The sequence below is a fragment of the Pinus tabuliformis genome, chromosome 2_2, assembly GCF_031772625.1.
Source record: "Pinus tabuliformis cultivar Carrire ecotype Pingquan chromosome 2_2, CPIR1, whole genome shotgun sequence".
Classification (NCBI taxonomy): domain Eukaryota; kingdom Viridiplantae; phylum Streptophyta; class Pinopsida; order Pinales; family Pinaceae; genus Pinus; species Pinus tabuliformis.
In genome coordinates this window covers 722,780,101-722,796,631 of record NC_142300.1, presented here as the reverse complement: position 1 = coordinate 722,796,631, position 16,531 = coordinate 722,780,101, and positions in this window count along the sequence as shown.

Here is a 16,531-nt window from a genome sequence, read left to right as displayed (position 1 = left end):
TTTAGCATGACTAAACAGTTGATTAGTTTGGTTAAAAATTATTGGATGATGACAACAATATTCATATTATGCATCATGACTTCACGTGTGGGATGGGTGATTTTGAGTGGTCTTTGAAAAGGAAGAAGAGTTTCTTCAACCGAAAAAGAAAAAAGAAAAAAAAAAATAAAATGACATATTATAAATTGAATGTCCCTACAAATGAATATGAACCATTTCAGCTTCAACACCTCAACAAGTGAATGCATCACTTGTTTTCTCGGTTGAGTCCAACAATGTATCCTCTATGCCCATAGGTGACTTTCATAGTGAAATGAAACCAATATGTTTTGATTGGTACATATAGACATCACAATTTATTAATGGAGTAGTGTTTGGATGTTTATATAGGTGCAACAACTCACTCTTATGCCTGAAATTCAAGGAAATAGACATATGTAGTGTCATTCTAGTTTTCATACCATTCTAGGTATATATGATGGCACTTTTAGTTGTAGTGATCCATATTTTCATGCGTATATTACTTCACATGCCAATATGGGTTCTAATGTGATTTGAATTGATATACTATAGATATGGGGGATTATTTTATAGATCTTCCTCCTTTGGAACATGCTTGGGTATTTAACAACTCTATATTTAGTGGTTTTCCATGTTTTCTGTGATATTTTTGTTTCCAATTTAATTTGATTAGTGTATTAAATGTTTTTAATGTGTTATTTTTATGTTGACCATGTTCATGCTATGTAATCATAGTACAATGGAATCCTCTTATATTGTACAAAGATGCCCATATGAGGGTTGTAACTACAATAACTAAAGATGCCCAAGAGACATAGATAGGATAGAAGTGGAACATTTGGATTGGTGATAGAAATTTATTAGTTAATAAATTGAAATATTATTCAATCAAATGGATTTATAAGGTTTTATTCAAGGTTGAAAAAAAAACCTTATTTTTCCTATATTGGTTACAACTGTATTCATGAAGGATATATTTGAAGAATAGTTGTAATTTCCAATTTTCTATGATTATAGGTATTTTGAAATCATAGTATGTTGTAAGGATAACCTTTCAAGAATTGTTTTATATTTTCCAATAACATTTACAATGTAAAATATGTGAGTTTCCTAGGCTTGATTGTACATTACTTCGAATAAAATGTGTGTATATTTTGAATAAGTGGTTGTGAAAGGAGAGCATGGTTTGATGATATGTTTTATTTTTCATCTGTTTATTCCAATTATGATGTTGATAGATTTGGCATAAGAATTTGCAAGATAAGTTAAATGATTAGTGTGGGTATCATCTCCATCCTATATTACTACTATAATCATTCCTATCAAAACATTTTGATTGTTTCCTTACCATTGTTAATCTGGAACAGATAAAATCAGTGCAACCTTAATCACACTTTAGTGGGTCCAGGTTAAATAACATTTCCATCTGATTTGATTTTCTAAAGTTATAATATATATAAAAAAAATCATTTGGTTGGAAATATTTGATGTTGGACATGGAAATTCCTTAAGAAGGTAATTTTAGATTTAGAACTCTTCAAAATATTTTTTGAAATAGTTCTGTAAATCCTCATGTTTCAGAGTTAGGTGGGGATTAGATAATATCACTAGTAGGTATGGGCGGAAATTTTAGCCTCATATCACCTCGTTAGTAATTGATATTTTTATGTTCCCCTCATGTACATCCCAAAGAATGAAAGAATTAATTGAAAAATGTCTTTGGATTGTGGTGCTCATGATGTAAGGCTAGCTAGATGCTTATTTTATCAAATGTAATTTAGTACACCTAAAATCTCTTCTTTCCACATAATATTAAATTTCGATCAAGATAAAATTATATTACAAACTCTTGTTAGGATATGAACTTGTATTTTATCTAGTATATTCTCACAACTAGCCCTTAGGTAACAAAATTTGATTCCAGGGACTGCAGATATGAAAAGGTGTAATGGATAGTAATGATTGTGTCCCAAATAGATTATTTTCCTACATTTCCTCCTTATTCAGAAGAGTTGGTCCATCCTATTATGTTCTCCATTGGCTCTCCCTTTGCCACTATGGATTGTCTACTAGCAGACACAACTCATATTTGACTTATTCTTGGGGGATCTCCTAATCAAGTTGTCACCAATTTAATTTGGAATAAAGGAGGAGATTCCACAATTAGGAGAAACTTTGGCAATATTATATCTTACAAGTTTTTTCCAACTTTCATTTCCTTGAAATCCCTTGACAATCAACCTTTCATAAATGATCACGCCTTGCTTTGTAGTACTAGTCAAGCTAAGACCTCCCATATTCTTCCTCAACTAATGAATCTCCCATTTAACTCCAAAAATGTCTTTTCTCCCTTTTGTAGGTGGCCATAAGGAAATTTTATATAAGTTGGTCAGCAGGTTGGAAACCTTCTTTGAAGTGGCACCGACAAGAAGAATAAAATTCATGAGTTCCTACTAATATTTTAGAACATTTATACACTTAATCAACCAATAAACCATGTGTCTATTCATTTTGGTTAGAACTTCATTCCACATGTTTTTAATAGAGGCTTGAAATTTAATGGGGAAAGTCTCTATCCATGACTCTCGGTGGCCAAAATCCATAGTTAAAAGGATTATCAAGTATGGTCAACCAATAAACCATGTGTCTATTCATTTTGGCTAGAACTTCATTCCACATGTTTTTAATAGAGGCTTGAAATTTAATGGGGAAAGTCTCTATCCATGACTCTCGGTGGCCAAAATCCATAGTTAAAAGGATTATCAAGTATGGTCATTCCAACGTGTTCTCCTACCTCGAATCTGGGTTGCAAAAGGATCATAGAATTTTTTTAATTGTGCTCGTGATAAGATACTGATATATTTGGGTTAGAAAGATGCCCCTGATGAGCCTAACACTGGCCTTATGTTCAACAAGAGATAGCAATGCATCAACAACCATCATATACAAAACTATGGCTAGGGATCAACCTTTCCTAAAGAATTACATGGACAAGAGGACTTAGAATTGGGCTTGTTTATGGTAATTTTTTTGAAGCATCCGAGAATAAGGTTGGTGTTTCTCTCGTAGACTTGGGAACAAACTCATTGAGCCATAATGAAGTTCCATCCCACTTAGTTAGAGGATTTCTCAAAATTATTTTTCTGGAATAAAATTACGTTGTCAAGCTTTAGTTCATCCAATAGTCCAAGCTTTATTGCATAGTATAGACAATTTCAAGAATTAACGCAGAGTGCACTTTCGTAGGTAGGATCTATTTTATTCTAGATAATTTCTCTCATGTAATTTAGGCACTTTATCCTAGGTATATTTAGGGCTAGGATTATGTAATCTAATTAGGTATTGTGCTTAAGATGTCTTTATTTTGTAAATCTCAGCAAATATTCTTCTATGAAATAAGGGAAGTAAAGAGATAATTAATCATTTTTCGGTGAGTGCATTTAGGAGTTAATCTTCTTAGCCTTCAATTAATAATAAAATGATGACGTATTGAAATTTTAGAATTGTGTGTAGTTGTTCATAATTTAATAAAATGATGACGTATTGAAATTTTAGAATTGTGTGTAGTTGTTCATAATTTTTTGTAAAGGGATGTTTTGTAGCTTAACCTATTTAATTTAAAGTTTCGATTAAAGTTTAACACTTTTGTTTCATAGTTGCTAGATCCATTTTATTGAGATGAGATAATTCCATTGTATTATTGAGATGAGATAATTCCATTGTATTTCTTATTTTTAATTAGTAAAATAATAATGTAGTCTTGACAGTTCAAACCTATGTGTAATTATTGTTTGTACTTATTCTATGTTTTGTTTTTGTTTTGCAGCATCATGTTTCGTGAGATAAAAACAATGAATTTACAAGCCTTTTGGGTCGAGGTGGAAGGAATGGTAAAATTTTCTATCTCCCTATCATGGAAATCAAATACACTGTTGCAACATTTTCAGGTAAACATTTAGTTCCTTTTTCTTGTTTCCAACTCTTCATCATTGTTGTCCACTACTTTCTTTGGAGCACATCCAAATATGTTGGAAGTAGGATATGACCACATGACTACTAGAAATATGGTTCACATTTTAGCATATGGGCTTTGATGAAGGTGACTAGGCAACCATTCTCATGTTTACGTATAAGATCATGAGTAATGGTGTAAGACAAAACATTGTTTTGTGCATGCAAAAATAAGTGTAATGATGTTTCTTTAAATTCATGGTTTTAGGAACCACTATTGATTGGATATGATGTAACATCTATGGAAAATAAGGCTTATGGAATCCTAAGTAACTTTGAGGTCATTGCTATCAATCAAGGCGAATGTCTTCCTCAAATTCAAAAAATTTTTGCGTTTTATTTTTTTTTCAGTTCCATTAGGAGTACAAGGGACAAACTTAAGCAACAAAAGGCAGCTTAAGGTATACAAGTTTGTAACCTTTTATTCGAACTCATTACAATGAAGTCTCTATTGCTTCATATTAAGACTTGAAAATAATGGTGCACAAATCCTTGTTTTCTCCCAAAATCAAGAGATAGATGACTCACATTTTTTTTTGGTCTTTTTGTTTATTTCCTTCATGATTTCAAGATGGAAAAGTTGAAGAATCAAATGTAATTGAAACCTATATGGCCAATGAGATCTTGGAGGTCCATGTTGCACACTTATGAATTCCCAATCGTTTCAGAAAGCATTGTTGAAAGATTAATTCCCATTACCACGTCTCTATGTATCCGTATAAAAATATGCAGACTATTTAGATGAGAAAATTAATCAAATCTTGGAACTTAAATGTTAGGCATGAGAAATAAGAGTTCTTTATGATAGAATTCATGTCCAACCTCAAATTTTACTTAGATTGATTATAAGAAACATAAATGCAGGATAGAACCAACACGTGTGCAATATTCTCCTTCTATTCTAGGATAGAATACAAATATTGGGCCCTTGTTTTACCTAAGCCTGTCTTTCCATTGGCTATTCATGTCAGGTAATAGCTATTAGAGTGAATTGAGCTAGAGATATTTGTTTCAGAGCTACATCATCCCTTTACATCCCTATAGTTATTTCCTCTTAAACCTTTCTTCATAAATATCTAAATGGACTATATTTTAAGCTAGTTTAATTATTGCTAAAATTATCAAAATGTCAAAAAATTTAACGCTTCACATATTGGGTGTTTTTATTGAAACATTTTCAATTTTGGTGAGTTTTAAGGACTCAAAATTTAAAATTTGCTAGATTTGATAAATTTAATGGCAAATTGGACCTTGCCATATACTAGATTCAACCAAAAATTAGTAAATACCACGGTTTCAATTATGTTAGGGCTCATTAATTTGGATCATCTCATGCATAGAGGAGACAAACAAACATTTTCCAAAATCAAAGCAGTGAACACTTAATAGTGAATTTTATCATAATTATTTCACATTGCTAGTTATTTTCCAAATTTTATTATTGCTGAATTTTAACCTGGACATGAACCACATGAAAGAGAGGAAATACAGATTTCAAATTTTAGCTAAATGGTTTGTTGACATAATGCATTGTGCAACATCATGTTACACATTTCAATGAATCTACTTAATAGTGAATCTAAGAGAATCTAAATGAATCTAATTGAATATTTAAATGTGTAACATGCTCTTGGATGTTTCATTATGTCAATATTCCCTCTCGCTAAAATTTGAAAACTTTCCTCTCTCTTTCACCTAGTTCTCTTTCAGTTTCAAACTCAAAAAAATAGCAATGCAAAATAATTATGATAAAATTCACTATTAAACTTGCCCTACTTCAATTTTGTAAAATGTTTATTTGTCACTTCTGTTTAGGGGATGATTCATATTTAAGCCTTGGAAAAATCTAAATCATTCCATAGATTGATTTGTCATTGAATCTTGACTATGGCAAGGGATAATTTACCATTAAATTTACAGATCTTGCAAATTTTGAATTTCCATTCCTTAAAACTCACCAATATGAAAAATGTTCCAATAAAAGCACCTAACATGGGAAGCTTTAACAACTTTGACATTTTGATGATTTTAGCAATAATTAAACTATCTTAAAATATAATTCATTTGGATATTTATTAAGAAAATTCTAGAGAAAACAACTAAAGGGATGTAAAGGGATGACGCATCTTTGGTCATTTCACTGTAGGAGCTATTACCCTTGTTAGGTATTTTTTGAGACATGAATGGTCGATGGAAGGGAAAGCTCAGGGAAAGGGAACAAGTATCTATATGTTATCCCAAAATAAAAGGAGAAAATTGCACACTTGTTTCTACTATCTTTCTTTTATGTTTATTGTAATTAATCTAACTACAGTTTGAGGTTGGGCATGAAATCTAGTAGACACAACTCCCATTTCTCCTAGGTGACGTTTAACGCCCAACATTTGATTAACTTTTTTCATCTAAATAGTCCACATATTTCTATATAGAGAGACATGATAATTGACATTTACCTTTTAACAACTCTTTTTGAATGGATTGAAAAATCTTAAGTGGGCACCATGGACCTTCCAGAGCACAATGACTATGTAGGTGCCAATTACATTTGAGCCTTGAACCTTTTTAGCTTAAAATCATGAAAGGGAGAAAATTACCTAAATCAAATGCAAGGAGACGTGTATATATTGACGTTGGGAGAGGACAATGATATGTGCATTGCTTTCAAGCATTGGTATGAAGAAAAAAACTTCACTGTAATGAGTTTCAAACAAAAGATTACAAAATTGAATACCTCAAGGTTCCTCAGCTTCTTACTATTTTACCTTGTATTCCCAAAGGATCTAAAAAAAATAAAACATAGAAATTTAAGGAAAGCATACATGTGTTTCTAAATGTTCAAAGGAATTTGAGCAAGAGACTCACCTTGAATAACTGCAATAACTTTTGAGTTACTTGAGATTCCATAAGTATTATTATCCATATATGTTATATCATATCCAATCAATTATGTTTCTTGAAGCCATGTATTCAAAGGAATATCATTACACTTATTTTTACATGCCAAAAATAGTGTTTTGTCTTACACCATTACTCACGATCCTATAATTAAACATGCAAATCACTATCTAGTCACCTTCATCAGAGTACATATGCTGAAACTTGAACCATATTCCTCAGTAGTCATGTGACCATTTTCTACTTCCAACATATCTAGATCTGTTCCAAAGAAAGCATAGGACAACAATGATGAAGAGTTGGAAACAAGAAAATGAACTACATGTCTAATTGAAAATGTTGTAATAGTGTATTCAACTCGCATGACAGGGTTATGTGAGAATAATTTACAAAATTATGGGGTTTCATTAAGTGTGTGGAATATACTTTTTGAATATTTGCCATCAACAAACATCCAAAAAAATGAAGGAAATGCAAGGTTTATCGCATCATTGTAACACAAATTTTAAATATGTGAAATAACTGAAAAGTATTTTCTTTAGTGATTGCTTGTGATCCAAATTTTTAAAAACTATATTTATAACAATGTTGCAATGATATTTTTATGTGAAGTGGTTTTTATATCATTTATGGTTTATTTACTTGTTCAGCACCGCTTGATATAATTCTTGTTTTGAGCAACAAGTGATATCTTTATGTATATTGAGAAAAAAATAGCTTTAGTTGAAAACATGATGGTTTTAACAAGCTGAAAAAAATAAGATCCAAATGGACTTATACACGGGTGTTCGTTAAAATTATGGACTTCAACAAATCATTTTTACCACTCACGCACTCAGAAAAACATATTTTATAAATCATCTCGAAACTCCTCAATAAAGGATTTTATTGGAAGGGCGCACATGAGTCACCAAATAGACCATGCTCTGCACAAAACCCAGATTGAGAAATTTTGAATTTCTTCTTGCTTTGACCTGACATTGAACTGTAATTTTGATGACAGTTTTCCTCCTACGAAATTCCCTTCTCTTTGCTTCATACCAAGTGCTTTGTATTCCTAAACCTGTAACGTAAGTGACTCTTTCCAATACATAATATTTGATGCTAAAGCAAAGTGATTAAAATATTAAATGTAATATGGTTCTCTAGGTCCATATTTTAGTAACTTTCAAATGTAAAGAACAAAGAGAATAAAGTCCACATCAATTTCAATTTCCAGATATTAATATGACTATTAACAAACCTCACAAATGCACATATAATTAACTATCTCATACACACTTACAAATTCCACTTGATGATTAATAACACTTGTCCAAGGGTGTTGTTTAGTTAACTGTTAACTCCACATACCACATCCAGCTCACATAGATTGAGGATCAATAATCACATATTGATCTCACAGATGTATTAATTTTTTTATCTATTAACTTCAGTCCCACATAGAGAACAAAATATTGCACCCTTCTCACAAACAAAAGCTTAAAGAAGAATGTTCATTTTTCCCCCAAAACTAAAAAATTGTCTAAGAAATGAGTTCCCTGATGTGAACCAATTTCCTCACTCCACAATATCAGGAAGCAAGACCTATTTTTAATCTAATTAACTATAACACCCTACGAACTATCAAATCCTATCCTTAACTATTTAAAATTTCTTTTAACTAGATGCTCCTAACTACTCTTAACTAAATATACATAAATTTTCACAATTAAACTTTAAAATGTTCTAGCCTTGGCAAGTGATCAACCCATCACATTGCTAGGCTCTTGGTCTGACTTCAATAACTTATCTTGTTTATGTGCACAACCTAACACACCTACATGAGACTCCCTAAGAAAGAAAAATTTATGAACTCCTGCTCATAAGGTCTTCTACAGAATGACCTTCTTTCTATAGTGTTGCTTCATCCACCCAAGTAGAATCCTGCATCAAATGGTCTTTCCACTTCACGAGATACTCCATGTATTATTTCCTCTAGTCTTCTTACAACACATGTATCCAAAATCTATTCAGCGTTTAAATTCTTTGCCACGGTCATTTGTTTCAACCACTATTGTTCCTTTCCTTCATATTGGTCAATAATCCTAGAAGTTTGATTTGCATCACGAGCTGTGTAGGAATACAAATCTTCTACATTAAAAATGGGTGAAATTACAATGCCTAGAGGTAACTCCAACTCATAATCATTTTCTGAAAACTTGTAGAGGATATTACAAGGTCCTATCTTCTTCATTTTAAATTTATTGTATTCTCCCCTTGGAAACCTCTCCTTTCTTATGTGGGCTAGGACCATGTCTCCCACTTCAAAGTTTACCTATTTCCTGTGTAAATCTACTCGTTGCTTGTAGTTGTAGCTTTTTTCTTGTAATTTATATTTTACTTACTCATGAAACTCACTCATGGTTGTTGCAAATTCCTGTCCATCAGCACTTCTATGCTCAAGCTTCCCCAAGTCACTTAGCTCACAAATTCCTCTCGAATGCATGCTCTACAAGATATAAAATGGACTCTTTCCCGTACATCTATTTGGGGAGTCATTATAGGAAAACTTAGTCTGGGCTAGTACATGATCCCATTGCTTGGGTCATTCACCTACTAAAGTCTCAACACATTCCCAAAACTCATGTTCACAACCTCTTTTTTCCCATCAGACTGTGGATGATAGGCTAAGCTAAAATTTTGCTCAATGCAAATTTTCTTCCACGAGGTCCTCTACAAATGTCCTGTGAATATTTTGTCCCTATGAGAGATTATACTCTTTGGAAAACAGTGCAACCAAACAATCTCATCAAAAATAAATAAATAGTCACATGGGTAGCATCAATGATTAAATATCATCCACAAATACAATGATTAAATCATTACCTCATTGAGTTCTTGGTAAACCGAGAACAATGTCCATACTCACCAAATCCCAAGGTCTGTTTGGAATGGGTAAAGGCATGTACAATCTAGCATTTTGACTCCTCCCTTTCGAATATTGACATATCCTGCACGTATTCACATACCTTTATACATCTACCTTCATCTTAGGCCAAAAATAGAAGAGACTCAACTGCCCAAGTGTTTTCTCAACACCAATGCGTTCAGTGAACCCACCATCATGGGGGCTTCACTCAATGAAACTTTAACATATCACGTGCATTCATGATAAAATATACCCATAATTTGACTACATATCGGGAAATACCTCTAAAAATCACATTATTTAAACCCATACCAATACAAACGCAATGCGTCTTCCCAATTTAAAAGACCCCTACTCTCTCTAGATATTGTAGGTATCCATTTTTTCATTAACATTTTTTATACCCGTTTATATTTTTTTTATTAACTTTGAGCTCCATTTTTTTTACTTGCCAATATAAAAATCATTTACCCCTTATATATCCACCAATATAATTTGTCATTTTTTACTCAATATATATCCCCCAATATGAACCCACGTGGTATGTTATTGCTCGCCTAGTGAAGCCCCTGTGCCTGCCATTATGCTTTCATAGACCAAGTTTTCCCTGATTGAGAAACTGGGGATATATCGCTGATTTTTCTTGAACAATAGTCTATCCTGCAACATAAAATATTTCCATGGACTTATGTCCCTATTGACTAGATTCTTACATGCTACAAAATATTCTTTGAAATCAATGTCAATGTCATATAAGTCCTTCAAATAATCAAAGCCCAAAAATTGTATTTCACTTTATTGCATGATTAAACATCTCCTACTCAAGGCATCTGCAACCTTATTTTCCTTCCCACTAATTTGCTTCAAACGAAAAATGAAATTTTGAAGGAAGTCCACCCACTTTTTATGTTTATGATTCAACTTATGTTGTCACATAATGTATTGTAAGGAAAACTTATCCATGTACATAACATAAACTCCTTAGGCATCAAGTATTGCCCCAATGCTTCAAAGCTTGAACCATTGCAAAAAATTCTTTGTCATAGGAAGATTATTTCTATTTTGAATCATTTAAGTTCTCATTCAAATACTCAATGGGCTTATCTTCATTGATTAGTACAACTCCAATGGTTGTCCCACAAGCATCACATATTATTTGAAAGGGATGATTGAAGTCTAGAAACTTCAACACCGGCTTCTCAGTGATCTTCTTCTTCAATAATTGAATTTATTTTTTTTGTTGTTGTTGTCCAATAAAATGGATTCCTATCCTTATTGATGGTGTCAATTATAGGTGCACAAATACCACTGAAATTCTTGATAAAATTCCTTTAGAAGTTGGCTAAGCCATGAAAACTTCTCACCTAAAAAATGTTTTTAGGTGAGGGCCAGTTTATAATTTCCTCTATCTTCTCTAGATCAATTTTGAAGCCATCCTTAGAAATGAAAAAACCTAGGTACACAAGCCCACTCTTCATAAAAGAACACTTCTTCATGTTAATCAATAACTTTTCTTGTTACAATCTTTCTACAACATACTTCAAATGTCTCAAGCTCTCTTCTTTAGTTTGACTAAAAGTTAAAATGTCATCCAAATAAACAATGACGAACTTACCAATGAACTCCTTCAAGACTTCATTCATCAACCGCATAAAAGTACTGGGTTCATTTGACATGCCAAAAGGCATGACCATCCACTAATACAAGCTATCATTGGTCTTGAAAGTTGTCTTCCACTCGTCTCCTTCTCTGATTCGAATTTGATGATAACCAATTTTTTGGTCAATCTTTGAGAAGTAAGTTTCCACACACAAGTAGTCCATCATATCATCCATCCGTAGTAATAGAAACTTGTAATGAATGGTGATCTTATTGATTTGTCTAGAGTTAATGCACATTCTCCTTTCTCAACCCTCCTTTGGACTTAGTACCATAGGTACGACACACATAATCAAACTTTCTCTTATTAGTCCTTTGTCCAACAATTCTTGGACTTGCTTCCTCACTTCCTCATTCTCCTTAGCTGTCATTCAATATGAAACCTTGTTCAGAAGACTTGCTCCCTGCACCAAGTCTATGTGATGACTGGTGCTTCTTTTGGGTGGAAAATCACTCAGAAATTAATCAACTACAATATCATGAAACTCATGCAATAACTCCTTAAACTCAATAGGTAAATCTACAATTTGAGTGTGCAAAAGTAATACCTTTGGCTTGCAAACCACTGCATAGCTTACCTCTTCTTATTCCATCTATTGTACAAATTACTTTCCACAAAGAAGTGGTTCTTTTGGGCTGCTTGTTTCAGTTGTACCTTCCTCTTTCAATGGTACAAGAGTATGCGTGATGCCATCCTTTTCAAACATATAATAATTTCTCTCTCCATCATGTGTCTCCTTCCCATCAACCTGCCATGGGAGACCCAAAATAATGTGACAAGCATCCATTGGCATTATGTCATAGAGCACCTTGTCCTTATACCTACCTATCTAAAACTCAACTTCACTTTCCTCATGCACCAACAATTGGTGTCCTTTTTGCAACCATGATACATTATAAGGTGTGGGACGATTAATATTTTTCAAACCAAATTTTTCCACCATTTCATGGGAGACTAGATTGTCCATACTTCTGTTGTCAATCACCAATTTTCCGCATTTTCCTTTTTCCTTACACATTGTCTTGAACAAGGATTTTCTTTGACTTGGTTCAACAACCTCCTTTGATGGTTTTAATAGGATTTTATGCATCATCAACACCTCTACAGTCTCTAGAACATTCTCTACCTCTAGTACTGGTGCCTCTGATGCTTCAGTTTGAGCTATGTATGCACCTCGTTGTCTTGCATTTTCATTCTCAACACATTCAAAAGATCAGTGACCCAAATTGTTACATATGTAACACCAGTAGACAATATCTTTGCCTCTTCCTCTACCTATAACTCTCTAATAACATATTCATCCTCTGTTTCCACCTTCTTTCTATGATTTCCATTGTTGATTTGAGTTTCCTTCATCATTATTTTGCACTGGAAGCTTCCTTCTTCCAGTTTACTGTCCTTTCCCTCTGGAAAAAGCATGTCCTCTACCAGAGCTTTCCTTCCAAGATATGTTTTTTCTTCCTTCAAGGCACATTAGTATTATTCTTCAATTTTCCTTGGAGAAAATATTGGATATCAAACCTCAAAGAACCTTTTTGTCTTCCTTGGGCTATCTTCTACATAGCCTACTTGTTATAGACATATTTGGGCACTACAACCCCAATCAAATATGTCCATAAACTAAGGGCTTCTAAACCCCTAAAAGTTTTGTTTCATACCCTAAAGGAACAAGGTCAGATGATTACATCGTTTCCCAGAAGTTCTCCCTAAAAAACTACTCAGAATTGGTCAAAACTGGACCATACAAACTGCTCCATGCATAGGGTGTGATGCATCTCACCTATTACACACGGGAGGTGCGATGCATAGTGTAAAGCCCTTCTGTAGGGTGTGATGAGTGAGAGCAGACAAATGGCAGAAGCAATTTGCTAGGTGGAAACTCAAAGAATCTTCTAGAAACTTCTCATATGACACTTGCCTCTCTGAATTCACCTAGGGATGAGTAAGAGGTCATGAAATCTCCAAGTGGAACAAAGAACTATCAGTGAAATGACACTAATCAAAATCCCATATGCTAACTCACTCTCCTACAAACATCTATATACGGGTCCCTCATCCTGGAGATCAAGGGGGGCTGGAATTTTGTAGTTTGCAAGGAAGTGTTGTTGGTTTCTCTCTGAAGACATTGTTGGGTGATCTTGCTTTGTATGAGGTGAAGAGGGCTTTCATGCTGGGAGGATGATGCTGGATTAGACAACTTGGTTGTAATCCTCTCCTCTACTACTTCTATCAATAAAGCTATTTGAGTTTTCCTCCATATGCTTGTATATCTCTGAATCTTGTATTTGTATATGCATTTATATGGTTAATATACATTTGATCCTACATTGTTTATGGTTATAGATCTCAATGCTTTGATGGTATTTTGATACTTTGACTCTACAGGTGCTCTTTGAAGTAGGACAAGTGAGAAAGGAGTGGTGAAAGCTTTATCAAGGGAGAGAGGAAACAAGCAAGGAGACTAGTGAAAGACTGAGGTTGGTACTCTCTGCTTCTCTCTCATCTATCTCTCATAAAGGAAAACACAAGTAACTTTAGTTTATTTTTTTCTAAGATAGCTACCCATCTTAGTGGGACATTAGCTCTAAATGGACACTAATTTTCCCGATAACAAAATGGCGACTCCACTGGGGATCAAATAGTTTATTTGTTTTGCTACTGTTGTTTACTTTATAAACCACAAACGGAACCTGAAGTTAAGCCAACTAGCCTTCAAACTAATTTTGCTATGCAACTTCAAAGTAGATCAACGCTGTTTAAGTCAATCTCCAGGTTGGTTTATGAACTGAACATCTAGCTTGCAAACATCTTAAGTGCCCTGGTGGTATCTCAAATAACCTCATTAGATCAGCCCCTATACTTTATGTTTACTGACAATCATTAGCTCAGCCTACATCCCTAAACTTAGCTGCAAACTGTGAGTGAAAAGCAAGCTCACTCTCATCCCTGGACCATCGCACTGTCTCTTCTTGGCAATCTGGATGCATCACACCTCCCATGTGTTAGAGGTGAGATGCATCCCTATTTCCCTGTGTTACAGGTGCGATGATTGAATGAGACTTTTTCTGCCTCCAGATTTTGGTTTTTTCTTCATTGTCTTCAGCATTATTTAGTAGTTTTGCTATCTATGGTCAGTATTTCTCTATTGAAACCTTCTTCCTTTGCATTATTTCAGACTCCATTAGAAGGAATTGTGAATGTTTTTTATGTATTTTTTATCATTTACAGTTCTCGTTTGCAAATAGTAGCTTAATCGAACTGTCGTCTTTTGATTTGAAAGTGTCGCAAGTGTCGTTTTCAGTCAAGAAAAAGAGTGTCGCAAAGAATTCCTCTTTTGGATAGTTGATTACACTTTTTCCATTGTATTTGATTTGAATCATTAGTATTTCAAGTGTCAAAAGCAGTTTTAAATTCAAAATCGCAAAGTGTCGTCTTAGCCTTTGGATAGTTGATTACACTTTTGCCATTGTATTTGATTTGAATCATTAGTATTTCAAGTGTCGAAAGCAGTTTTAAATTCAAAATCACAAAGTGTCGTCTTAGCCTTCCTTACGTTTTTTGAATATAAAATTGTTAGTACTGTCGCTTTGAAAGAAAATAATTCAAATCTGTACTTAGTTTTCTTTTTGTCATTCTCACATTAAGGAAAATAAAAAACAATACATGCATGTGCATTTGCATTTAGACTGCATGCTGAAATTGATTTAGGAAAAGTGCATCTAGTGTGTGCTCTCTGCTCTATGTTGAAAGAATTTCATCTCTCTTTCATTAATAGCTAGGATTTTCATTGCAAAAAGAAAGTAAATGACTATTTATCATCTTAGATTGCATATTTAGGAATTGTATATCTACATCACGCAGTGAACCTTAAAGGCAAACTTCTTAAGAAGGATCAACTGTAAAATAAACCTCAATGAACATAAAAACGCCTTGGAACCTAACGCACAACATTTAGAAGTCTAGGCTAGCGATGTATTCCAGCGTCGTAAAGCCTGGTAACTATCGCTTTCATCGTAGGTTAAGTGATTGCTCCTCTTTAAGAAGAATGGTGCCAGTATGGACCTGTGCTCCCATGTACCGACGAGTATATATTGGGAGACAACAATAGGCTACATCCTTTATCCTTAGAAAGCTGTGTCTACCACCCTATCGATTGCAATGCACTTAACACAGCATTCGGGAAGATTGATTGTCATACCGTAAAAAGTATTCTACAGTTTTTCAATTGGTTTGGTAATCCCTCTGTCTAGATTTCCAAAGAAGTCACTTTCGTTCCTTTTCAGACTCCCTAAAAGAAAATGTCCATCTGAGCACTTGTCACTTTAGGCTCATTAAAAGTCAAAGGCATCTAGTGTCATCTTTAGCTTTTTCTCGACTCTTAAAAATTGAAAAAGCAAGTTGTGTCAAAGCTTCATAAAATTCATTTAATTTGGAATAAATTTTTCCCCTTTTTATTTTGAGTTGATCAAGTAATCCGCAATCATGGAAGAAATTCAATCAAAACCCCATTGTTCACAGAGAGTAACGAGTCAACCGTCTTTGACTCCGGAAACAAAACCATTCCAGACCAAGCAATCTCATTTAACTGGATCAAAGTCTCCTGGTTTATTTGAAACTTTTGTTTCAACATCCTCAAACACTCCAATTACTCCAACTATTTCTGGTGTCCCTGCCTCTACAGAAGAAGTTCCACAGTTACAAGAGGACACTAGAACTGATCCTAGTGTAATGGTAAACACATATATTCCTCAACCAGCTCCATCTAGGACTGATTCGGAAGGTCTCAACCCTCCAACATCTGTCACTGCAGAGTGTGTACCTTCTTCGACACTAGAAATATTTTACGGACCTGACGGTCTGCCTCTTCCACTTGGACTAATTGTGATAGAAGATATTGTGGAGGATCTTCCATCAGGTACCTCATTACATTTTGGGATTGGGATCCACCTATATCCTTCTAATTTACAAGTTAGTCACCCTTCATCGCAAGTTCCTGTAGAATCGCTAGGAAGTATTTTGGATAGACTCAATAT